Genomic DNA, 13,088 nt, shown 5'->3' on the forward strand with positions numbered 1-13,088 from the left:
GTCTGAACACTAGCAAGACTATTATTGTCGATTATAAATTTTAATTATAGATCAGTTCTGGTATTATTTTTAAACGACTCTTTACACCCTACAAAAATGTATAGTTCCATATTCAGTATGGACCTTAACGACCTTAAAAACTCTGTGCTATTCTCTTTCACTGAGTCAAACATTGAAAAGCTCCATAACCAAAAGACAGTAGCTTCTACTCAAAAGTTCACTGACTGATCAAAACACCCTCACATTTCCAGTATGAAAGCAAAATTTCATCGGTTGCCTTGCTGTCAATCAACGATTTCACCCATTTTTTGCCATATTCCCGCAATTATAGCGAGAAAATTAAACTTCCTGCTAAAAGTGCTGCGAGCACAGCAATATTGCCGTGAGCACAAATCACTACACTAAAGCAAGAATGGTTAATTAAAACGAAAAGAACGTGCAGCAAGACCTTCCTACCATGAAAATCGAAAATACCAGCCACTGGCAATTGTAACAAATCCATGTAGAAATGAAAACGCCAACGGAACAAAACTAAGTACTCAATTGAGTAGGATTGCGCCACAAGAAAGAAATGAAACGAAATGGTCGGATGGTTAAAAAAAAAATTGTGCACCCAACCAATTTGGTATGCCAGTCCACCGCGTGTGTTCATCAACAGTTGCAGCTGCAGCTGTAGAAGTGATTACTAAAACCACAAGTGGAATTTTTTCTTCGTTTGCCATTGCTTACTACACGTAAAACTAGCAGCGCATCCTTATTAAGGATATACAGAGTGAACTTCGTTGCAAGGATTCGCTGCAAAGTTGCAATGCCGACGTGCTTGCATATGGCTGCCATTTGTATTGTGGTAATATATAATATATTTCAGCATATAATACATTTGTAGTTTTGCAATGCAACTGGTTCACCTGTCAGAGCATGTCTCTAAATTATCCGGCTTTTGAGCATTTTACTTTATTCTCCATTGTTTAAAGGATTTAACGAGCTCACTGCTTTGGCTGATATCTTATGTATATATTCCAGTTTTACCTTTGTATTGTGTTGGCTATTCGTGCGGATTTTATTTTGGTTAATTAAGTTGAATGCAAACCAAAAAGTAAATGAATAAATAAAACTTTGACTTTGCATTCGCTTTTGGCTCCTTGCGGTTAAACACAAATATGCATGTTTTACTAATAAACTGTGGTTTGCACGAGCGGATTGATATATCAGGTGATCCAAGTAGAGGTACTTTTTTCAATAGCCTTTTTTTTTTGGCAGATCACGCGTGAGTCGTGACAAGCTGTCATGTTACTTTTGTTCAGTACTGTTTGGCATTCCATCATTGGAAAGACTTACGCCTGAACAACTTTTACAAATTGTTCAATTTTATTACGAAAATTCACGATCTGCAAAGAATGTGTTTCTCGCGCTCCACGTCTCGGACACCACGTCTACCACGCAGTGAAGAAAAAATAGCAGCCGTAGCTGAGAGTATACACGAAAACCGTGAAGAGTCGATTCGGCGCCGTTCGCATTAATTCGGACTGACATATGGAAAGACTTGGCGCATTTACGTCGAGATCTCAAAATTTAAAGCGTACAAAATACAGCTTATGCAAGAACTGAAGCCGCTCGACCATACAAATCAACATCGCTTCGCTTTATGGACTCTTGAAAATTTCCAAGAAGATCCGACGTTTTCAACCCAAATTCCATTCAGCGATGAGGCCCATTTTTGACTCAATGGCAAGCAAAATTGCCGAATTTGTGACAAAGAGCAACCTCAAGAGATTTAAGAGCTGTTATTTCATACACAAAGAGCAATGGTTTGTGTGATTTGTCGGCCGGTGGAATCATCGGTCCATATTTCTTTAAAAAAGATGCCGGTGAGATCATAATCGTCGCGTCGTGATAACCGACTATTTGATGTCTGAAATTGAAGCTCGTGATCTCGGCTGAAGAGGGAAGCGAGACGAATTTGCAGACAAAAAAAAAAAAGAGGCCGAAATGCGTGAGTATAAAGAGCTTGACAAGCTCGCCGACAGAGGTAATGCTCGAAAATTTTACGAAAAGATCCGGCGACTAACTGAAGGTTTCAAGACCGGAGCACATTCCTGTAGTACCCTCAGAGGTGATCTAGTTATTGATGAGCAGAGTATACTGAGTTTAGGGAGGGAACACTTCTCCAGCCTGCTGAATGGCAGTGAAAGTACAACAACAGGAGATGGCGAACCCGATTCCCCAATCGACGACGATGGAGCAGATGTTCCATTGCCCGACCGTGAAGAAATTCGAATATGAATTACCCGCTTGAAGAACAATAAGGCGGGGGGGCCGATGGATTGCCGGCCGAGCTATTCAAATATGGCGGCGAAGAGCTGATAAGGTGCTTGCATCAGCTTCTTTGCAGAATATGGTCGGAAGAAAGCATGCCTGACGATTGGAATCTTAGTGTACTCTGCCCAATACACAAAAAGGGAGATCCCACAATCTGCGCCAATTACCGTGGGATCAGCCTCCTCAACATCGCCTATAAGGTTCTGTCAGGCGTATTGTGTGAAAGACTAAGGCCCACCGTCAACAAACTGATTGGACCTTATCAGTGTGGCTTTAGACCTGGAAAATCAACAACAGACCAGATATTCAACATGCGCCAAATTTTGGAGATGACCCGTGAAAAGAGGATCGAGACACACCATATCTTTGTCGATTTTAAAGCTGCTTTCGACAGCACGAAAAGGAGTTGCCTTTATGCCGCGATGTCTGAATTTGGTATCCCCGCAAAACTAATACGGCTGTGTAAGCTGACGTTGAGCAACACCAAAAGCTGCGTCAAGATCGGGAAGGACCTCTCCGAACCGTTCGATATCAGACGAGGTTTCAGACAAGGTGACTCACTATCGTGCGACTTCTTTAACTTGATGCTGGAAAAAATTATAAGAACTGCAGAGCTAAATAGAGAAGATACAATCTTCTACAAGAGTGTACAGCTCCTGGCGTACGCCGATGATGTCGATATCATTGGAAACAACACCCGCGCCGTTAGTTCTGCTTTTTCCAGACTGGATAAGGAAGCGAAGCGTATGGGTCTGGTGGTGAACGAGGAGAAGACGAAATATCTCTTGTCATCAAACAAACAGTCAGCGCATTCGCGTCTTGGCTCTCACGTCATTGTTGACAGTCATAACTTTGAAGTTGTAGACAATTTCGTCTACCTGGGAACCAGCATTAACAGCAATAACAATGTCAGCCTGGAAATCCAACGCAGAATCACTCTTGCGAACAGGTGCTACTATGGACTAAGTAGGCAATTGAAAACTAAAGTCCTCTCTCGACGAACAAAAACCAAACTCTACAAGTCCCTTATTATTTCCGTCCTACTTTACGGTGCAGAAGCGTGGACGATGTCAACATCCGATGAGACAGCACTATGAGTTATCGAGAGAAAGGTTTTGCGGAAGATTTTTGGTCCCTTAAACATTGGCAACGGCGAATAGCGCAGACGATGGAACGATGAGCTGTATGTGTTATTCGACGACATAGACATAGTCCAGCGAATAAAAAACAGCGGCTACGCTGGCTGGTCATGTTGTTCGAATGGATGAAAGTGCTCCAGCTCTGAAAGTATTCGATGCAGTATCCGCTGGTGGAAGCCGAGGAAGAGGGAGACCTCCACTTTGATGGAAGGACCAGTTGGAGAGGGACCTGGTATAACCGAAGGTATAACCAATTGGCGACAAACTGCCAGAACGAGGGATACGTGGCGCGCTGTTTTGGACTCGGCTATAACCGCGTAAACGGTGTCTATGCCAGTCAAGAAGAAGAAGAAGATCTCGGCGACATTTGGCTTCAACAAGACGACGCCACTTCCCATATATTGCATCTTTCAATGGATTTATTGAGAGAACACTTCGTCGATTGCCCACCAAAATCGTGGGGATATTTTCCATTTTCCTGTGGGGGTATGTAAAGTCTAAAGTCTATGCAGATACTCCCGCTTCGATTCAGGCCTTGGAGCAAAACATCCCGCGTGTCATTCGCCAGTTACCTGCCGAAATGCTCGAACGAGTAGTTGAAAATTGGACTCAACGGTTAGACTATCTGAGACGTAGCCGCGGTCAAAAGAGAGAAAAAGAGAGAGGTTTGAAAGACAGAAAATTTAAAACATAAATCTTAAAGAATATCCTTTTGAATGATAATAAACATTCACCATTAAATTTGGACTTTTTGAATTTTTTTCTTAAAAAAAGTATCGATCCTCGACATGGATCAAACTTTATATCTATCAACTAAGCGCTTAATAGTTCCAGCAGGTGATAAAAGGCATACTACATGAGAAAGGATCATAACATTACGATGAACTTTTGTTAACCAAATCAGAAATGGGTCTGGAAGTTAATCATATACATAGATCAAGTGTGTAGACACTTAGATGGAGAGCATAAATTTTGTAGGTGTTGGCCAGGCTAGTGTTATATGCTGATACAAAAGATCGATTTTTTTTTAGATCGAAGCAATATTCGGGAAGTTAAGACCTACTCTTCTGGATAAATGGAAAATTGTACCAAGAAAACTATTCCGCATACTCGTGTTTATCATATTTGTAGTCGAAGTTGTTCTCAAACACCAAATGTCACAAATCCAGCGCACAAATATTTTCTTGTTTCGGAGAAAAAAACTTTAAATATTAGCATAATTTTATTTTTGATAACACAGCCATTTTTTCCACAGTCCGAAATCTTTGCAGCGCATAATAAACACACCAAATCTAACTGTTACTTTTTGGCTTCATTTAAATTTATTTATGTTAAAGAATGCAAACGAAATGCAGAGCGAAGCAACTAGTCAAGAATTCAACAGACTGCCACCAGAGGAACTTAATTTAGCTTTTTTTTTCTCTTTCAACTCCCGTTAACTTAGTTAGCATTGGCTGCCGTTATTTCGCGCTTTAAATACTCCCTACTAAATATAAAAAAATATCTAACGAATATTTAACATTTTTTTATCGCGCGCTCTTCATCTCTGTTTTTATGTATTTGCATTTTGCCATGCTAATTTCGCCGTCTGCTTTCAGCACTTGGCCTACAAATGTCCCCTCCCCACCTCAATGGATGCGGGAATAATTTCCAATTTTATTTGCTATTTCACAGCTAACAGATTGAAGGGCGACATTATTTTCGAAAGCGTGATATGGCAAATGAGTGTGTCAGAAAACAGGGAAATAAGTGGGAAAAAGTGTGAAAGCAATAAAAAATTGCGCTCTGTTGATAACGATAAGGCTTCCACCGAATTGCCGCCGTAGTAACGACTTACTACCGCGTCCGTTACGATTGTGGACCTCCCTCCTCCCATCCTCTCCCATGATCTCTGCTCGACTTTTCACCCGGGAAAATAGTTGCTTATTGGATGCTCAGCACTTTGGATATATTTGTCACTTTTTATCATTCTGACTTTTCGCATTTGTTGTTACAGTCAGTTGGTGTTGTTGTTATTGTTGCAACTGTTGTTCTCGTAAATATATGCTTTTTATGCTTGCTGCTGCGAAAGCGTGAATTAAAGTTGCTAAACTTCATTTCATTAAGTGTATGGCGGCAATAACAATCCGGCCCGAGACAGTCTGTCAATATTCAGGCAAAGTGGCATCTTCACAACACTTGACGTTGCAGCGTCTAATTTAATTTGCGAAGTTGCAAATTTAGCTCATTAAAAAATCTTTTTCGACTTTCGTTTTTCTCTCTTTGAGAGCTCGGATAGTTATAATATAGAGAGTCTTTTGTTGTTTCTAAGAATGGTAATGAAGCCTTAATTCGATCTCAGCGGCCGGCCTTCAGAAGGGAATGCGAAGCCTACCATTAGAAAATCAAATAATAATCCATAATAAAATTTTTAGCTAAAGCTTATCAAATTTAACCTTTGACCTGCAGCCGGTATGAACGTATAATAATGGGTTTTTCAATAAGAGCAGAACAAAAGTGTGAAAAAGCGCTACAGATCTAGTTTCTGGCAATACGATGCTATGCCTGATTAGTTTGGATATTGCGTTCAACAGTTATAGACGTGTAAACATAGAGTTCACTAACGCCGAAATTCGCGCTATTTTAAAGTTTTCCTTCGTTAAAGGCAAATCCGCTAGAGAAACGTTCAGTGAGATTAATAGTGTTTTGGGGGTTGGTACTCTATCACTTCGAACATGCATAGGAATGGTTTCGACCAATCAGAGCGGATGAAAACGACACCATGGATAAGTCAGCCGGCGGAAGACCTGTGACGACGAATATCGATCAAATCATGGAAAACATCGAGGTAGATCGGCATGTGGCATCTCGTGACATCGCCCAGGAGATGGGAGTTAGTCACCAAACCTTTTTAAACCATCTGCAGAAGGCTGGATACACAATGATTTGACGCAAAAAACCCTCTGGACCGAATCAACGGCATTTTTGAAGCGAATGGTAACTGGCGACGAAAAAAGGATCACATACGACAATATCAAGCGCTAACGGTCGTGGTCGAAGGCCGGTGAATGGTCCCATACAGTGGCCAAGCCGGGATTGACGACCAGGAAGGTTTTACTGTGTATTTGTTGGGATCGGAAGGGAATCATCCACTATGAACTGCTCCTATATGGCCAGACGCTTAATTCTACCATCTACTGCGAACAACTGTACCGCTTGAAGCAGGCGATCGACCAGAAGCGTCCAGAATTGACCAAGAGGAAGAATGTAGTGTTCCACCAGGACAACGCCAGATCACACACTTCGTTGATGACTCGTCAGAAGCTACGGGAGCTCGGATGGGATATTTTATCGCATCCACCATATAGCCCGGACATAGAGCCAAGTAATTACCAACTGTTCCTGTCCATAGCGAACGCCCTTGGTGGTGTAAAGTTTAACTCAAAAGAGACTTGTGAAAGGTGGTTGTCCGAGTTCTTCGCAAATAAGAAGGGGCTTCTACGAGGGGGCATTATGAAGTTGTCGACTAGATGGAAACAGATTATCGAACGAAACGGTGCATATTTGAACTAAATCCGATTACTGTAACACTTTTTATAAAGCATTGAATAAAGGCAGAGGCGATTTAACAACAAAAATATGGCATCGTTTGCGGTCCCTATCGGTCAACTTTTGTAGCGTCCCTATTAAAAACAAAACCCTTTATATACATGCCGAGTCCATAACCAAAGATTTAAATCGATTGAGTAGTTAATGGAGTTCTCGAGATGTACTTAATGACGATTTTATGTTCATTTCAAATAATTGGCGATTGACGAAAGTGCGAGAATTCGCTAGTTAGTTATAGATATATATAATTTTTTTTCACTTACCTCTATTGAAATATGTTGTTTTTATTAGCAGCATTGCCCATTAAATGAATTCATCTGAAATTAAAAAAAAAAAAAAACAATTTGAATGCATACTTCTCACAACCCAAATAATTTGTACACAACAATTAATCAATCGCGCTTTCAAATGCCAACTCTTCCTTCCTGCTGCGAAAAGGGTTCAACACAAACGTTATTAAATTATTACTATGAGATTTGCAATCAAATTCCAATCTAATGTTACGTCAGCGCCATAAACCTCAGCAACTCCGACAGTTTTCCTTACCAATACATAAACCAAATAACAGTTACAAACATATAAGCCACATAAAGCATAAGCAACCGTTATATACAAATATGGATGCATAAATTCCGCACGTGCTCATAGTAAAATTATTAATTATTTAATACAAATTCCACATATCAAATGTGTAAGATGCCATTGAGAATTCGGCTAAGTGTTCTGATTGTGCTGGAATGCCAACACCCGGCATTAATTTACGAGGTTTCATGCATAGAGTATGTATGGAATTCGAGATGTGCTGACAGACGTGTGAGGTTGCTAAATATTTAATCTGGATAAAACTTTTAAGTTTACGACCGCACTTACTACATGGCAGAGTGGGTGGTGAGGGGTCGAGCAATCATTAAAAGATGTTGTAGTTGCAAGTTATTACAAGTTCCACAGCGTTTTATAACCTTAAAGGATTGCATGGGTATGTTTGTAAGATTTAGATTTAGTGTTTTGTATATTTTCAGTTGTAATACTTTTCCTAATCGTAAAATTTTGTGTGCAAATTCATAATCAAAAATATGGCGTTCGGTATAAACTTGAGGCGATAGATGAATGCGCTTGGGATTGCTCTCATCATTTATATCAACTGAATATTTAAACTTATGCTGGTATAAGAAATAGTTTTAGGACTTTGGAAGCTATGTACATTATAAAAATGTTGACTGGAATCTTCATTAATGCCTTGTGGAGAAAGTATAACCCTATACTCAACAAGCAACTGAGGAAGAAGATACTGCTAAGGTTAGTACGAACTTCGGCCTCATAATACACACTTTCAACCTTCATGTCATTTAAGGTAATCTGTGGCGAAAAGCTGCAAAAAAAGACGCCCGCGATAAGGTGTCCAACACATTGAAGATTTTGTTTCGATAAAAAATATTTTCAGTTGCTTTCATCCTATGATTTCAAACCTCTGGAGGACCAATTAACTTCGTCCAATACCAAATATTATATATTCTTGAAAATAATATAAATGTAAAAGATGATCACGGGTTATAGATCATTTCAATATAAAAAATGGGCCTCCGACATCGTTTAGTACATTCGGTTGTGATCTAACTCTAGGAGTTTTTAAGAAATGTACAGAGAGAGTTTTAGAAATTGTGTCTAACTAAATCGGCTTAACTAGACAAACATTACCATTAAATTATATAAAAAAGGCTGGTGGTTCCTTCCTCTAATAAGTAAACAGTTTTTAAAAAGGGACGCTATAAAAGTAGACCGATTGGGACAGCAAACGACGCCATATTTTTTCCACCTCTTTTGACATTTCTCTTCACTAAGGTTTGTCATTTCGTCATGGAAAGTTATATGATCCAACAACAAGTCGAGATTATTGAAATTTACTAACGAAATTCGGAGTCACTGGACTCAACTTTAAGAGCGGTACGTCCAATTTTTAGTCGTCATAATCGTCCTGCATCGCCTGATCAACAATTGAGCGACTAGTGCAAAATTTTGTATCCACAGGCGCTGTACAAAATGGTGCCGTGCCAGTGAGACAAAGAAGTGCCCGTAGAGTCGGTAATATTGCTGTTGCTAGCGCATCAATTGAGGAAGAGGCAAATTAGTCTCTCACACATCGTACTCAAGCGTTGGACATCTCTGTAACATCGTTGTGGCGAATTTTGCGAAAGGATCTTGACCTACATCCTTACAAGATCAAATTGACGCAAGAGCTGACCACCAGAATCCTCGTATGTTCATGAATTGGGCTGAGCAGCAACTTGAAAATGATCTGGATTTTTAGCGAAAAATCATCTTCAGCGATGAGGCTCATTTTTGGCGGAATGGCTTTGTCAATAAGCAAAATATGTGTTATTGGTCAAGTAGCAATCCAAGCAGCTCTGGTGACACATGGATCCTGAAATTGCATTGTAGCCTGCTGTTTATGGGCCGGCGGCGTCATTGGGCCGTACTACTTCCGTGATGATCAAGATCGGCACGTTACTGTGAATGGGAATCGCTACCGCTCAATGATACCCCAATATTTTTGGTCCGAATTGGATGATATGGACTTGGACAATATGCGGTTCCAACAGGATGGCGCCACAAGCCACACAGCAAATGTCACAATCGATTTAGTGAAAACCAATTTTGGTGAATATGTTATCTCACGAAATGGCCCAGTCAGTTGACTGTCTCGGTCGTGCGATATGACGCCGCTGGAATATTTCCTGTGGGGCTACGTCAAGTCTATGGTCTATGCCAACAAGCCACGACGATTGATGATCAGGGTACGAGTACCGAACGTGAAGTCGCGGCAGTATCGGCCAACTTATGCTTGAAAACCGTCGAAAATTGGGCTCAACATCTAGACTTCTGCAAGCGTGACCGTGGTGCGCATGCAAAAGCGTTCTTATTGAAAAACCCTTTATTAATGAATGTATTTCGTAAAATATTAGAAATAACCTTAAATGGTGAACATAGAATATCTTGGGCAATAACCATGCCTCATTCCAAATAACGTTAATATTCAAAAATTACCAACCCGAATGCGCTTTCTCACTTTATCATCCAGATTTAATTCAACAATATTATTTTTACTTTCTATCAAAAAATAAATTTAATTTATTTTGAAAGTTTTTACAGATAGCAATACGAATAGGGGTTATAGAGTTTTCTTTTAAAACAAATTCTATACATTAAACAAAGTCACTAATTTTATAGACATAAATGTCACGTACAAATGCGGATTAGTGCAAAATAGTGAACTCCGATTTCACAGAAGCGTTCAAGTGCAGAATCATATAATAGTAATGTATAAAACAGATAATTTCATGTTTTCAGCATAAATCTCAAAAGCTTTAGTTTACTTCAAATTCCATGAATTCGGCTGCATAGAATATTTAAATGAACTTCTGAAAAAAAAAATCACACACTTTTCCAAGCAATTGCATTTCCTCTGCCACAGCCTCCATTCGTAGCAAAAATTGTATATTTTCGCTGAAAATCCCCACACTCATTTGCTTAAGTGCTTCTCAATATATGTAAATATGTATGTAGGTAAGTTTGTAAATGACAGTGTAAGGTTGGCAAAAGCGTACAAGCTGAGAAGTGTGAACAAAGGTCCATTCGAAATGACTGTGCAACAAATGTTGCCGTAGTCAAAGAAACATATTTCAACGATAACAAACACACTATTTTAGCATACTTATGCGCTACATATTAGCTTGACACAGATACACATACAAACATATGTAAACCACATATAGATAGTCCAAATCCGAACCCTTTAAAATGTATGGCATTTTGTTTGCCGCCTATTTGCTAAGTGTATCCGATTTATGTGAATACCATAGAATATGTGTATGTGTGTGTTTGTGTGTCTGTGCGTCCAGTGCACATGTTAATTCATTCGTTTGTGACCGGCTTGTGTTGCCGTGCTATGAGCTTATATTAGTCGTCCATGAGACTTTGCTTGTTAAGAGGCCACAAAGCTGAATCATTACAAAACCGCACATCATCCGCAGGCTTAGGACAGCGAGGTAATGTGCTGTGCAACAACCATATTGCCGACCATTCATGTAGGCCACAATCATTGCGCCACCGCAGCACCCACAATTGCCCGCTGCGCAACAGATAAGCGCGTATATATGTAGTTAGATAAACAAAATGTGTCTACATGCATTAGGGAGGTAGAGTTTAGAGAGTTGAAAAAAACAAACTCTAAATAAATTCTAAAGCAGAGCTTTGAATGTTGTCTTCAGTGTATGCTTTAGACTTCGAAAGAGAGCATACGATTCACCAAACCTTAGAGAGTACTCAATCGAACAACAACTGGTATAAACAGTATAAACTGGTAAAATCGAATCGAGACAAGCACTTTATTGAGGTATTCACATGCGCTCTACTATAGATTTAAATTCGGGCTTTCACATATATTTTATGTTTTACCGGAGAACAAATATCAAAAATATTGAATCTCGAAGACGTCTACTATAAACTATCACCATAAACATGTACTCACATTCACTTCTCTCCAAAAAAAAAAAACACCCACCCTAATATTGACATGAATATCACAAGTAGCAATATTAATATCACCATCAGCAGCGTGCAAGGAAACTTGCCATTGCAAAGGCAAATGCTAATATTGTTAACAGCCACTGCTGGCACTTGGTGGGATATTAAAACTGGGTTAACAGTCGGCCTGCTGTGCCACAGTAGGTTGCCTTCATCAATTCGCATTACACATTGCACAACTGTAGAGCAGCATTGCTCACTATGATCCTTTACTCAAAGCGTACGGCGTCCCCAGCCATATGAGACTCTGAAGAGTGGTGAATTTTAATAACTTTTTACTTTATTTGGGTTTGGAAGATTATTAGCAATATTTTATACAAATGTTCCGGGTAGAAAACTAATTTTGTCTTCAAATTTGTCTAAGGTGAGGGAGTGTAGCTTTCGCATGTGTTATTCCCATATACTAAGGCCTCATATATTTATGTATAAGCCTTCCAGATTTGTTATGACTAATTGTTATTGAAACTCACTTTATTTTTCGAAATATATACAGAGTAACCATATCTAACCATATTTGTAACTATATTATAGCTTTGGCTCGGTATTCATACCGAGAACGAACTGAAGAGCTAAGCAATTAATTAATTTCGAACTCGCTCGTAGTATTTATACCATATTTGTTGGAAATATTAACAGATATGTATATGCGGTATAAGGGCCACCGTATTTTTGAAAAATCTATAATTAGGTATATGCGAGATATGGGAAGTTATGACCCGATTTTAATCAGATTTGGTACAGAGACACACTATTAGCAGAAATCTCCCGATATTTTCGGTAAAAAATTACTATTAGGCACTGAGTTGTTCATGTTCGATATCAGGAATATTGAAAAGCTATAGTCCGATCTCGACAACTTTTCCACAAGTGATGTCACAGCTCAAATACAGTATTTGTGTAAAGATTTATTCCGCTATCTTCATTGGTTCCTAATGTATATACTATAAAGTGAAGGAATCAGATGGAATTCAAAATTGAGTTATATGGGAAGTAGTAACGGGTGATTTTTTTGAGGTTAGGATTTTCATGCATTAGTATTTGACAGATCACGTGGGATTTCAGACATGGTGTCAAAGAGAAAGATGCTCAGTATGCTTTGACATTTCATCATGAATAGACTTACTAACGAGCAACGCTTGCAAATCATTGAATTTTATTACCAAAATCAGTGTTCGGTTCGACAAATCGAAAAATCGACAAATCGACAAATTTTGTTCAGCGATGAGGCTCATTTCTGGTTGAATGGCTACGTAAATAAGCAAAATTGCCGCATTTGGGGTGAAGAGCAACCAGAAGCCGTTCAAGAACTGCCCATGCATCCCGAAAAATGCACTGTTTGGTGTGGTTTGTACGCTGGTGGAATCATTGGACCGTATTTTTTCAAAGATGCTGTTGGACGCAACGTTACGGTGAATGGCGATCGCTATCGTTCGATGCTAACAAACTTTTTGTTGCCAAAAA

The 13,088-nt window shown here is 39.4% G+C and overlaps 1 protein-coding gene across 2 annotated transcripts in view; it reads right to left on the reverse strand.

The window, feature by feature from the left end:
* The window catches only part of LOC105217213 (probable muscarinic acetylcholine receptor gar-1), a 62,302-nt gene extending 54,915 nt beyond the window's left edge, over positions 1 to 7,387 (reverse strand). For both annotated transcript variants that reach the window (XM_029043465.2, XM_011192109.3), the window contains exon 1: positions 7,310 to 7,387. The gene's annotated coding sequence lies outside the window, so the exon portion shown is untranslated. The remainder of the gene's footprint in view (positions 1 to 7,309) is intronic.
* Between the last annotated feature and the right edge of the window lie 5,701 nt (positions 7,388 to 13,088).

Source organism: Zeugodacus cucurbitae, chromosome 2 (assembly GCF_028554725.1).
Source record: "Zeugodacus cucurbitae isolate PBARC_wt_2022May chromosome 2, idZeuCucr1.2, whole genome shotgun sequence".
NCBI lineage: Eukaryota > Metazoa > Arthropoda > Insecta > Diptera > Tephritidae > Zeugodacus > Zeugodacus cucurbitae.